At 44.4% G+C, this 13,624-nt stretch overlaps 1 long non-coding RNA gene across 1 annotated transcript in view; it reads left to right on the plus strand.

Moving 5' to 3' along the window:
• Window positions 1-718: 718 nt before the first annotated feature.
• LOC106021029 overlaps window positions 719-13,624 on the plus strand; it is a 30,776-nt gene continuing 17,870 nt past the window's right edge. The window contains exon 1 of the long non-coding RNA XR_005877429.1: window positions 719-979. This is a non-coding gene — a long non-coding RNA (uncharacterized LOC106021029). The remainder of the gene's footprint in view (window positions 980-13,624) is intronic.

Genomic DNA, 13,624 nt, shown 5'->3' on the forward strand with positions numbered 1-13,624 from the left:
GAGAACACTTTTCTTAGCATGCATACACACACACCCATCTGGCTTTCTTTAACAAAAAAACGAGAGTATTAGAGATCAAACTGGGGTTATCAGGCTTGTGTAAGGCCATGGAGTCATTCCCATGATGTGGTCGGATAATGGTGGTACACTCCTGTAATCCTAGCACCTGACAGGAGACAGGATCAGAAATTCAAGGCCATTTTTGGCTACATAGATGTTCAAAGCCAATCCAGGTTATAGGAGATCTTATCTCAGAGGAAAAAAATCGTCGTAGTTAGGCAATTTTTCAAGACAGGGTCTCTCTGTGTAACAGCTCTGGTTGTCCTGGAACTCTAGTTGTAGACCAAGCTGATCTTGAACTCACAGAGATCTGCCTGCCTCTGCCCCCTAAGTTCTGGGGTCATAGGAGTGTGCCACCTCTGCCTGGCCAGGTTCAGAGGACACTTTTTAAACAATTCAACAATTGACTAGTTTTAATTTTATGGAAAATACTGACAACTTTCCTCAAAATGAGCTACTGTTTTCAGAATATATCCTGCCTGTGAACAAAAAGAACTCTTAAGAGTGCTATTACCATGCACTAGGCTTAAGTACCCAGTTGCCAACTGCAGTCTGGCAGCCAGCCAAAGCGAGCTGGGACTGGACCCAGGGAGGCAGGGTTTCTTGGCAAACTTGGTGCATTAATTATGTGCATGTTTTTGATGAGAAGATTAGAAGCCATGTTTCTGCTTGCTGTCTACTCCTGACTTGCAGATTCTCACCTCCTCCTTTATTATTTTACCTATAAAACAAAAATGAGAGCGAGAACTGACACCACATGGTGCTTATCTGCTGTACCTGCAGCTGGGCCCTCCCAGAATCAGGATGCCAGGGAAGGAGGAGCTGGGACACGGATTATCACACCCCAGCATCAGGCCTGGCACAAAGCAGCTGTAAATGAACCTACAGAGAACAGAGAAAAGTTCGGGAGACACGATAAGTAAGTGTGTTAGCTCTAGCTGTCATTATTTTATTATCAATGATAAAGCAATGGTAACTAGATCTTCCTTCCTCCTTCCTTCCTTCCTTCCTTCCTTCCTCCTTCCTTCCTTCCTTCCTTCCTTCCTTCCTTCCTTCCTTCACACAAGGTCTCACTATGAAGCCTTAGTTAACCTGAGACTTGCTATGTAGAAGGGACTGGACTGGAACTCAAAGTGATTCACTTTCCTCTACCTTCTGAGTCCTCGGGTTAAAGCCTTGCTCTATCACACCCAGTTCATCCCCCAGACTTGGTCAGATATGGTGGGACAATCCTGTAATTCCAGCATCTGAAAGGCAGTGGCAACAGGATCAGAAATTCAAGACCATTCTTGGTTACATAGGTGTTCAAGGCCAATCCAGAATATGGGAGATCTTGAAAAAAACTATATATTATGTATAATATATAATAAAAGTTATATATAAATAAATTTTAATTAATTAATTAGAGACAGGGTCTCTCTACATAGCCCTGGCTCTCCTGGAACTTATACTGTGTAGACCAGGCTGGCCTTGATTCACAGAGATCCTGCTTCAGCCTTCAAAATGCTGAGAATTAAAGACATATACCCCTACACTGGGGCTGGTATGATTTTTACATTGTGTGTGTGTGTGTGTGTGTGTGTGTGTGTGTGTGTGTAAGTGGTGTAAGTGCATGGCCCTTATATTAAGCCCTCCACTATGCTGTGTGAACTCACTGACTATCCTAATCACATATTTCATACTTCCTGCTTGACCCAGCTAGGCCTTTAAGTTTGGATTCTAAGCTAATGAGACAAATTCCTGATTGTCCTTGTACTAATGAGTTAAAGGGAACCTCATCTTTAGACTATGTGAGCACCGTTGCTGTGTTCCTTACACAGCAAATTAAGTCCCAGTCCAAGGACCACAGATAGTAAAATTACCCAAATGTCTCAGGACTCATCTGTGATACCACAAAATTAATTCATATGACTATAAAATTAATTCATATGACTATATATAAAAATATGACATCAAAAATTTCAAATATTATCCTAAAGAAAGAAAAAAGAGCCAGGTCTGGGGGTAAAGCTATTGGAGGCTAAGGAAGGATGTTGGAAGTTCAAGGCCTGTGTTTAGAGAGAATTTAAAGCCAAGCTAATGAACTTGGCAAAACTGTGTCAAAATATGCAGTGGGAGGGCTGGTGGTAGAGCCCATACCCTGCTCCAAAAAACAAAAACAAGAAAACAAATAACCAAGCAGCTCCGACTCTCAGCACAGCACAGCTCAGCCAAGTCCAGACACATCCAGTCTTCCAGCTCTCATTCCACCTTCCTGGAGCTTTGCCTCTGTTCTCTGTATGCAAAGGACACTGCTCCAAACTGTGCTGAGGCTCGGTGGTTTCAGAAGGCTAACTCATTGCTTGCTTCCAGTAATTTCCCATTTTTACATCCCTAATGTAATATGATGCTGAGGGAGAGAAGGACGCTGTGGTGAACACACAACCCTTCTTCCCAATGCACACCCTGCAAGAGGAGCCTCACAGTCCTTTCTGCACAGGGCTCCAGGGAGCACCCTACAACAGACTGGATCTAGTACATTTGCATTTCTTATCTAGTTATGAGTTTGTCCAATTCATTTCTCTCCCCTGTCTCCTACTCACAAGAAATATTCAGACACCACAGTATGTGTCAGACATGGTTATTAAATGTTCAGGGTCATGACTACATCACTTTTCCTTGTAACTCCCTCCAGAAAGAACTTGATTGCACTCTGGCACATGTGAGAGATGATATTAGAGTTGGCCTCATTGGGGGTGGAGAACCAGGAAATTGAGATCCATCTGATTCTGCCCCCCCCCCCAGTGCTAGGATTGAAGGCATACGCCACTGCTGGCGGCAACTATACAGCTTCTACTGAGGACACTAGTATCTGATTGATGTCCTGTTCGTCCCAACTCCCATACCTGTAAATGTGCCTTGATGTGGAAACAGGTTCTTTCCAATGTGATCAAGGTAAGGTTGGGCTATTAGGGTGGATTAGGGCCCTTCTTCCTGAAGAGCCTGTTGATATTTCCTGGCTGCCACACTTCCTAGACTGAAGGACCATGAATTTACCAGGCTGCCTATAATTCGGATTTTTCTTTTCTTTTATGAGGTGCACTGATTCATAACTTGGCTCTGCATGTCATGAGGCCTGTTTTCCCCAGCTTTAATACAAAATAATTCCAAGCATGGAAAAACAGCCCTAAAAGAATTTCACTTTACAGTGTTTCAATCTGATTAGGGAAACACAAGTATGCTCTGCACAATATGTCTGGGTGTTGATGTGAGTTTTAAAACAACACAGCTGGGTGTTGGTGGCGCACGCCTTTAACCCCAGCACTCCTGAGGCAGAGGCAGGTGGATCTCTGTGAGTTTGAGGCCAGCTTGGTCTACAGAGGGAGTTCCAGGACAGCCTCCAAAGCAACACAGAGAAACCCTGTCTCGAAAAAGCAAAAAAAACAAAACAAAACAAAAACAAAACAAAACAAAACAAAAACAACAACAACAACACAAAACAAAACATAAAACAAAACCTCTATGCTGTCAGTTGCTGCCTAAAAGGATCCAGAGTGATGATTTTTAACATGATTTTGTCTGTCATGCTCATGCCTTGTAGTAGCTGCTTATTAACCAGGTGCTAGGTTTCTTCTACAGGACCATGTCTTGTAAGAATGTTTAACTTAGAGAAATTACTGTATTTTATTAGAATAAAGCAGTATTAGTCAAAATTATTTCAGTGGTTGACATCCAACCCCTGAAAACTTTCCATTTCTTTGTGACATTTCAACCCAATAGGGGCCAAAATCCTACCCCCACGACACACACTCTTCAACCTCTGACCGCATCCACTGACTTTCTCCAGTGGGTTCAGCCTACAACATTCAACAGTATAGGTCTAACTGAAGCACTCTAGAGGCTGAAAAGTTCAAGCCACCGTTCCCGAAGCAGATACTCCCTCCCAGGGCTCTAAGAGAGCAACTTGTCTGGGTCCATAGGACAGCTTCACATAGCGCCAGCAATTTGGGGCGTTCTTTGACTTGTACAAGTGTCCCTTCAATCCCTGCCTGTCATTTGGCAGCATTCTCCTTATGTGTCTGTCTTTGTGATATTGTCCCCTAGTGTAAGCCTGTTTCTTCCTTTTTTATAAAGACAGCAGCCATACTGAATTGTGATCTACCCTAACCTTACCTTGATCACATTGGAAAGAACCTGTTTGCACATCAAGGCACATTTACAGGTATGGGAGTTGGGACTCCAACAGGACATCAATCAGATACTAGTGCCTTTAATCCCAGCACAGGGGGAGGCAGAATCAGGTGGTTCTCTGTGAGTTGGAGGCAAGCCTGGTCTATGAAGTGAGTTCCAAGGCAGTCAGGACTACTCACAGAGAAAACCCTTTCTCAAAAATAAAATAAAACAACATTGTTGGGGAGGTTGTACATGACTAGGCCAGGTCCATCACAGTCGCAGCACGTGTGCTGTGGAAAGCAGACATTGAGCAATCCCTGAAAGCTGGAGCGTGTGGCCTGTATTGCCTTGCTGCCAGCGGCTCCCTCCCTCCCTTTTTATTGCTCACCTGAGTGACGTTCTCTTTCCATATTATAAAACCACCAGGCCTTGCATTAGTTTCTTAATGAGTCACTATGATCAAAATGCCTGACTAAAAACAACTGGAGGCAAGAGAGCTTTGTCTTGGTTCCTGGTTTCAGAGAATGCAGTCTGTTATGATGGAGACGGCAGAGTGAAGGCAGAGGATCAGTCCAGGGCTGATGTAGAGGGTTGGTCCTGTCCCAGAAGCACAGGAGGATAGAGGAGAACCAAAAGTAGGCATAACCTTCAAAGTCTCACTCCCGGGTACTATCCAGTCTCCATTTCTAAGAAACTACAGGAATCAAAATTTCTGTCAAAGACCTGAACCTTCACAACATGGATCCTTAGGGGACATTTCAGATTCAAACCTTAATAGTCTTTGACTAAAGAAAGTCAGTGTACAAATAGATGGTGAAACCTGTAAACAAGTTCACCAGCCAGGAGAAAAACAAGGAGCATACACAAAAGGGGTAATAAGTCTTCATGGAGACAAGTAAATGTAAAGTTTATTACATTTATTTGTGTGTGTGTGTGTGTGTGTGTGTGTGTGTGTGTGTGTGTGTGTGTGTTGGAGGGACATTCACATGTCATACGTATGAAATGGGTTTTGGGATCTGAACTCAGGTTGTCAGATTTTGTGGTAAGCACTTTTAACCACTTAGCTATCCCATTTCTATCATGAAGATAAATGTGCAGCATAGTCCTTTGACAGATGTCATTTATCTCTGTATTTCTGGGGGTCCTTATTTGCTTTGAGACAGGGTCTCCCTATGTAGCTTTGGTTACCCTTGAACTCATGATCCTCCAGCCTCAGTCTCCTGGAAGATGGGGAAATTATAGAACTGTGCCACAAAGCTTGACTTATATCTGCTTTTTTGACAGGCTGGTCGGGAATTCACTATATATCCCAGGCTAGCTTCCACCTCACAGCAATCCTCCTGCCCATGCCTTTCAAATGCTGGGATTACTGATAGGAGCTACAATGTTCTGCTATCTCTACTTTTATTTTTTATTTGTCTACATTTTATTTTTTGCTATCTCTACTTTTAAAAGAACAAAATGCCCATTTAAATTGTGACGAAAGCCCAGTATGACAATGTAGGTCTATAATTCCATCTTCTCAGGAAGCTGAGGAAGGAAAACCACAAATGCAAGGTCAGCCTAGGCCACAGAATAAGTTTAAACCTAGTTTAGGAAACTTAGCAAGAACTTGTCTAAAAAAAACCCCAACCAAACAAAGAGTAAACGAGGGTTGAGGATGTAGTTCAGTGACAGAGTACTACCAGCCTAGGGTGTGCAAAGCTGTAGGTTCAATCCCCAGCCCTCCCCCCCCCCGCATCCTCTCTGTCTGTCTGTCTGTCTGTCTGTCTGTCTCTCTCTCTCTCTCTCTCTCTCTCACGCACACACACACACACACACACACACACACACACACCAGGGAAGAGAGAGAACACTTAAAACAAAGCTAGACTTGGTAACACATATCAGTCATGTCAGCATTTTCATGTTGAGGAAGGAGGATCATGAATTTCAGTCTGTCTGGTTACCTAGTAAGACTCTTAAGAGAAGAAGTGGGGGGGGGTGCTTTTAAAACCAGTGTGGTGATACATACCTGTAATCTATATGCATTTCTGAATGGAGACAGAAGGATCCAGCATTCAAAGTCATCCTCAACCACATACCAAGTTCCAGGCCAGCCTAGACTAAAGACTGTGTGTGTGGGGGGGTGGCGGGGAGAGGATCTGGGTGTGGTAGTGCACACCTTTAATCCCAGATGGGGGGGTTGAGGAGTGGGGGTGGGGGTGGAGGGTGGGCAGAGGCAGATGGATCTCTGTGAGTTCGAGGCCAGCCTGGTCTACAGAGTGAGTTCCAGGATAGCCAGGCTACACAGTGAAATCCTGTTTCAAAAAATAATAATAATAAAAGGAAACGTGTAAGTCACCAGCATGATGGCACACACTTAAGAATGGGCTCTAGAACATTAAAGCTTCTGTAATGTTGCAAGTGCCAATCATCCCGGTATAAATATTCCCCACAGCCATCACCAGCCACTAATATGGCATCACCGAATGCTGACACAGGACGAGCTGCATTGACTCTTCAAGCACTAATAAGCTGCAGCCATGTAGACTAGGCTGAGAGGCAAAGAAGCTAGGGTGTTTATCTTTCAACTCCAACTCATTGTTAGAAGGCTAATTCCAGGGGCATAAAAATTCCACCTGATGACTTGCCTCGGTCACAGCAGTGACTGGAAAATATTTTCAGACACACAGAAGAAACAGGGAGCCATAAACATAGGAAAGAGTTATGTGCAGGTGACTTCCAGGGCAGGCTAAAAGCAGGGTGAGTCAAAAACACAATATACTTCCTGAAACACATGGTTCCCCTCCCCCAAATGGTGCTGGTAACAGAATCCGGGGCCTTTCACGGGTTAGGCAGGCATTGGACCAGTGAACTATACTCCCAGCTCCAAAATCAGGAACCCAGAGTCAAAGATCATTTGTACTAAGTCCAGCTAATGGGGGACTCTGACCAGGCTGTGTTCCTGCAACTCCAGGTTGTACAGTTCTGAGCATTCCTCAGAGCTCTGAGTACAGCTACTTTGCTACAGCTAGTTCTAGGTCCTTGGAGACTCTGATGCCCATCTATTTGGATGACTACAATAAGATACAATGGACCAGGTGGCTTATGAACAACAGAGTTACTTCTCGTGGTTAGTTCTGCAGGTGAGATGTTCTAGATCAAGGAATGGCTAGCTGATGCGAGCCTCTTCCTGGTTCCTAGGTAGTTCTCAAGAGTCTCCTATTATAAGGGTACTAATCCCAGTGCCACGGATCCTCCATCATAAGCGAAAGTCCCACCCTCTAGTATCATCACCTTTCAGGTTGTCATTTCAACCTTCGAGCCTTGCGGCACACAAATATTCACACCATACAACCACTCTTGGGAAATACTTTTCAAACTTTAGTTTGTAAGGGCATCACTGGGAAGTCCTGTTAGATGTGATTGTGACATGATAGTCCCCAGGTGCAGTTTCTGATTCTACAGCTTTGATGAGCTCCAAGTGACATCTTCCACATCTGTGATCCCATCCATTCCCTGAGGTTCTTTGGCTGGAGAATGTTCTCAATGGAGCCAGGTATGGTGACGAATGCCTCTAGTCCAGCATTTGGGGGGCAAGGGCACCCTGGTCTATACAGCAAGTTATAGGTTAGCCAGAGCAACAAAGATCTCTCTGATTTGCCTCTGCAATCTGCAATTTTAAATTCATTCTCTACAGCTTTAGGTTGTCTGACTACCAACCCTCCACAGTTATGAAGTCACTTTTAATTTCTGGGACAATATTTACACAAAGGGTGACTATCAAACATCAAGACGGTATTCAACATCTTTGGTTCTAGTTTCCTTGCTTGAGGTGGCATGGCAATTGTAGAGAGTCTTGCTATGCAGCCCAAGCTGTTCTTGGGCTTTCAATCCCCCTGCCTCAGCCTCTTGAGTACTGGGATTGGAGGTATGCACACCAGAGCCTGGTCTTTGGTTTCAGTTTCATGGTCCCTTTCCCAGTCACATCTGTGGAGACCTTGGGTGACTCAGATATTGTGATTCTACAATCAAAGGTTGGAGTTCAGAAAACAGTACCCCAAGGTGAAGGTCTCAAAAGTAAGATGGTTTCTGATCTTCCCCTGCCCTCTTGTTTCTCCTTCCCACCTCCCAGAAGACAAGCCACAGAAATCGGAATTCTTCCCCCAGGCAGGTCATAGAAGCCACAGCACTCAAACTCTCTGTGATCCTCTAGGGTCAGCCTCCTGGGTGTTGGGATTGCAGGGATGCATCACTGAGCTGTGCTCGGAATTGGTGCTTTTAAAGGAATGTGAAAACGGCCTTGTTCCTCACCTTTTTCAAGAATGAAACCACTTCCAGTTCCTCTTTAGTGGCCCCAGGCCTTCTGCATATAGAATTGGGTATTTACCTTTCTTTGTTTCTGTCCCATATGTGTCAAGAGGGTTCTGGTGATACTTGATGAGATTACTCAACCTGTTGTGTGAACATCTGCCTGTTCCACTCAACACATTCTCAATGCAAATCTTAGATTCTGTTAAAATTACTCTTCGGCCGGGCGTTGGTGCTGGCCTTTAATCCCAGCACTTGGGAGGCAGAGGCAGGCAGATCTCTGTGAGTTCGAGGCCAGCATGGTCTACAAAGTGAGTTCCAGGGCAGCTTCCAAAGCCACAGAGAAACCCTGTCTCGAAAAAACCAAAATAAAATAAAATAAAATAAAAAAATTGCTCTTCACATTCTCTGAAGTCACCGTCCACTTACTGGAAGGCTTCAGTTATTGTGGCTTGGGCGTGGTGACTATGAAGTTTGAGATTTTCAGCAAGCATGGAGACTACTTTTACTTAATGTGAGACATGGATCACATGCTTATTTTCCAATTAGAACAACTTCAAGATAGTGAGTACATGGAGAATGCAATTAAAGGGACCATTCTGACACCCCCAGTGTCATTGCCTTGTTTTCCACAAAAAAAAAAAAAGTCAAATTCTTAGCTGTACTTTGCAGCTGCCCAGCTCGGGCACTCAGCTCCATTCACAAGTATATCTCCTTCTTAGCCTTAGATCCTTGCTGAAACATCACTTCGAAGAAAAATATGCTGTGCTTTTCCACCTTCATGAAGAGTAAGCTTTCTCATCATGACTTGAGGTCATAGATTAAACTCTATGACACTGGATGTCTTTATCAAGTCAAGAACTAGCCCAAGGGCAAAGGTTTGATCTTACCAAGAGGGCACATCAAAGTGAATGCCAGGCCTGGAGGTGTAGTGTAGCTCAGTGGTATGTGAGGCTCTAGGTTCCATCCCTCATATCATAAAACAAAAGAAACTACAAAAACCATAGTGACTGAGTCGGGCATCGGTGGCGCACGCCTTTAATCCCAGCACTCAGGAGGCAGAGGCAGGCGGATCTCTGTGAGTTCGAGGCCAGCATGGTCTATAGAGCTAGTTCCAGGACGGCCTCCAAAACAATACAGAGAAACCCTGTCTCGAAAAACAAAACAAAACAAAACAAAAACCATAGTGACTGATGGTGGTTTTGAAAGTGCACAAAATGTCTCATGCTCAAGAAAAAGTTAGTGATAAAACCAGTTGATATTTCTTGACAGGATTTCTCTGTGTAACAATCCTGCCTGTCCTGGAACTCACTTTTAGGCCAGGCTGGCCTCGAACTCTCTGAGATCTGTCTCTGTCTCCCAAATCCTGGGACTAAAGGTGTGCGCCACCAACACCCAGTGTGATGTTTCTTTTTAAATATCAACCATCTACACATTCTTGATAAAAAGCTTCTCTGAGCACTGAGCAAAGAGCTACAAGATGTCCAAAAGAACACAATAGCCCCTGTGCCATTAGATGCCGCCATCTCAAGACTGGGGATCACTGGAGTGCAGGAGTGAGTACATTGAAAGACGCACAACTCTGAATAAAGCAAGGTGGCTGGGAGTTAAGAGGAGGAAATGCCTGAGACCAGTCATTAGCTGTTGCTAGTCCTGTCCCTGCTGTCTCAATTGTGGTTGACAAGTGAATTTAGTTGGATAGCATTGTTCTAGACAAGTCTGTAGGAACCACACCTCCATTCTGGACTCTTGTTTTACTTTAATATCAAATCCTGTCTAATACAGCTTAATGGTGGTGAAATGCTTGCCTTATTCTTTCTTTTCTTTTTTTTTTTTTTTTTTTAGGTTTTTCAAGACAGGGTTTCTATGTGTGGCTTTGGAGCCTATCCTGGCATTCGATCTGTAGACCAGGCTGGCCTTGAACTCACAGAGATTTGCCTACCTCTGCCTCCCGAGTGCTGGGATTAAAGGCGTGCGACACCAACACCCAGCTCTTTTTTCTTTTTAAGATTTATTTTTATGTGTGTTGGTATTTTTGCCTACATTGCATGTAAGTCTGTATGAGGGTGTCAGGTCTCCTGGAACTGGAGTCAGACAGTCGTGAGCTGTCATGTGAGTGCTGGAAATTCAACCCCGGTCCTCTGGAAGAGCAACCAGTACTTTTAACCACTGAGTCATCTCTCCAGCCCGCTTGCATTATTCTTATGAGAAGAAGGGTGTGTGTGGGGGGGGCAGGATTGCTGAGTTCAACTCCTATACTACAAGTAAATTGGTTAAAAGGCAAACAAATAAACCCAACTTTATTAAATGCCTATTCATCACTCCTTGGGTGCTTGCCGTCTCCTCATGCCCTGTGGTAAAATACAAACCATGCAGAAACTCCACTGTCCTCTTACTCTGCTCCTGGCCTTGGGAAACAAAGCTGCATAAAGTCACACAGCCAGACAAACGGCTCTGTCACACACAGAAGCCCAGTAGCCCTCAGAAGGGTTTCTGCTGTTCCTTTGATCAATTCCCTCTTTCATTCATGGGATTTATTTTGCTGCAGAGCAAACTCTGAAATTCAGTGGCTTCAAACAACCATCTCATTATCTCTCCCAGTGCTGCTGACTGGCCGGGCTCAGCTGGGGACTCGGGATTTCTCACGGAGCTGATCCTGACTGGACCACATGCCCATGATGCCTTCTTTGCTCATGCGTGGCCTCTCAGCTGGAATGGCTGGAACAGGCATCTTTATTTTCACCCTCCTTCCTCACAGCACGGGCACCAAAGAATGACATCTCACCTGGTGACTGGTTTCCCACAGAGTGGCTATTTTAAGTTTGCCACAGTAATCTAGTTCAATAAAGATTGGGGATTTTGTTCATTTGGTTTTTTTTAGGGGAGGAAAGAAGCTCCAACAAATACAAGGGATGTTTTGATTCTAAAGCAACATTGAGACCTGTTCAAGGACGGGTCAGCATCTTCTGCCCATTTCTACATCTCAAAACACATCAAAGTGCAATAATGATTCTCTTCAAACCCGGCACATGTAATCCCTGCACTTGGAAGATGGAGACAGAAGGATTCAGAGTTCAAGGCCAGCTTGGGTTTCATACGAATCTGTCTCAAAAACAAACAGAAACAAAACAATGCTCATTATATATGCCTTGGCTCCTTCGAATCTATTTTTCTATTTTCTAAAAGTGCCTTTTACATACCTGAGTTTGAAAAAAATTTTTTCCTTAAAACATACAAACTCAGTGAAGCACTCTGTTATCTACCAAGTTTTAAGAGCTGCTCATTTTGGGCTCTGGCTTAAGATCTCTCAGGAGACCACAACTCAAGATGGCTGCCAGGTATGTAGCTACCCATAACTCTGCTAGAGTTGGAAGATTCAGTTCCAAAATGGATCCTGGTCCTTGGAAGGAAACTTGGAAAGGCGCTTCATCTTCTTTCTGGTTGCCTCTCTGTGGATTGTTTCCAGGTTCTTTTGACGTGGTGGTGCCTTCCCCAAGAGCACAAGATCCAGAGAAAGCAGGTGAAAGGCCACTGTCGATTTTGTTGCCTAGTCTTGGAAGCCATCACATATCATTTCCACGGTGTCCTATTAGTCCCATAGGTCAGCAGTAGTCAGTGACAGAGGAAGAGATGGTTGAGCGACTGCGCTTGTCCAAAGGGGGGAGAGAACGATGAAGGGGTGCAGCGTTAGACCCAAGGGCAGTCAGAAAAAGGCAAGTGCTGTTTTAGTTCCTGGATCTGGGAGCGGAGTGAGACAACTCAATAGTCGGCAGTCCCTGGCGTGGCAGCAGAGGATAAGAGAAAACAGAGGACAACAATGCCAATTCCTCTTTTTGCTGTCATCCCTGCACAAACAACAGAAGCGGGCTGGCCATGCTCGATCCTTTTCAATTTCTTGGCTGAACTACAGCAAGAAGAATATTTCTCTTGAAATATTAATTGGCTTCATGATGATAGAAAGATATTTTGAACTTCTAACAAGAAATCAGGGTCACCAGAATGATATCCCCACTCAACAAGGACATAGCCAGGAAGCTCACGTGTGCCAATATCATTAGGAGTTAGCTTTGCAGAACAATCACGTCGAGGCTTCGTGCTGGGATGAAAGGAGATGATTTTCTGGTAAGCTCTAATTGAAAACTGAAGCAAAGCAGACTTTGTGATCAAAACAGGAAGGGAACACCGGGTTGCAATCTGACAGTAACCTTAGAGCTTTGTTCTTTCACAAGGTGCAGGGAAGCAAAAGGCCTTAAAACAGCTTTCATCTGGGCCTGAGCTTTTGGAAGCCTGCCCTCTCTATTCTGTCTCCACTTCCCTCTGGCCGGCTCTTCCCCGTCAACCTCACCAAATCAGCTTTCATCATAGGCGTATGTTGCCCAACCCCACGCATGTTGCATGTTTCTGTTTTCGAGTGTTCTGATCTAAGTAATGCCAATCAGTCGATCGCCCAGTGTTTCTGGAAATGTTCTCCTAGTACCAGGAATGTCCCTTTCTCACTGTTTGCCACATCTTTGGCTCTCTGTGTACTGCCACTATTCAGTCCCCGGAATGTTAAGGATCTTGAGCGCTTTGGGTCTTATCTGTGTTCTTCTGTGTGATCTTATCCAGTTCAACAGTTTTGATGGCATCAAATGCCATATGCTGAGATTTATGTTCCTAGCCCCGATCTCTCCCTGCAGCTCGAGGTAACTATGTCCAAATTATGTTCGTATTTTCATCAGGGAACCCATGGCCACCCAGATGTGCCACCGGCTGCTCTGGTTCCTTGCCGTCCAAACCTGTTGCTCCACCCTAACCCTTACCTGTCTTGAAACAGCACCGTCTGTCATTTAGATGCCCTGGCTTGTCTTTCCCCTCACTTTCTGCATCCAGTACATCAGAGTGCTGTCTGTTCTACCTCCAGAGCCCACCACAAGCATGGCCACCTCTATTACTGTCCATCTCCTGTTGCAGCCAATCTATTCTTATCACAGAAAAACAGATATGTATGAGAAAACAAAAGCCACTTTACACTAGAATCTACACAAAACACCTTAATGGATTTCTACTACACAAAGAATTAAAAATAAACTGACCCTAGTGCATGATGGAATGGATCTATAATACCAGCATTTGGGAG

This window comes from Mesocricetus auratus, unplaced genomic scaffold (assembly GCF_017639785.1).
Source record: "Mesocricetus auratus isolate SY011 unplaced genomic scaffold, BCM_Maur_2.0 Super-Scaffold_100004, whole genome shotgun sequence".
Taxonomy (NCBI): domain Eukaryota; kingdom Metazoa; phylum Chordata; class Mammalia; order Rodentia; family Cricetidae; genus Mesocricetus; species Mesocricetus auratus.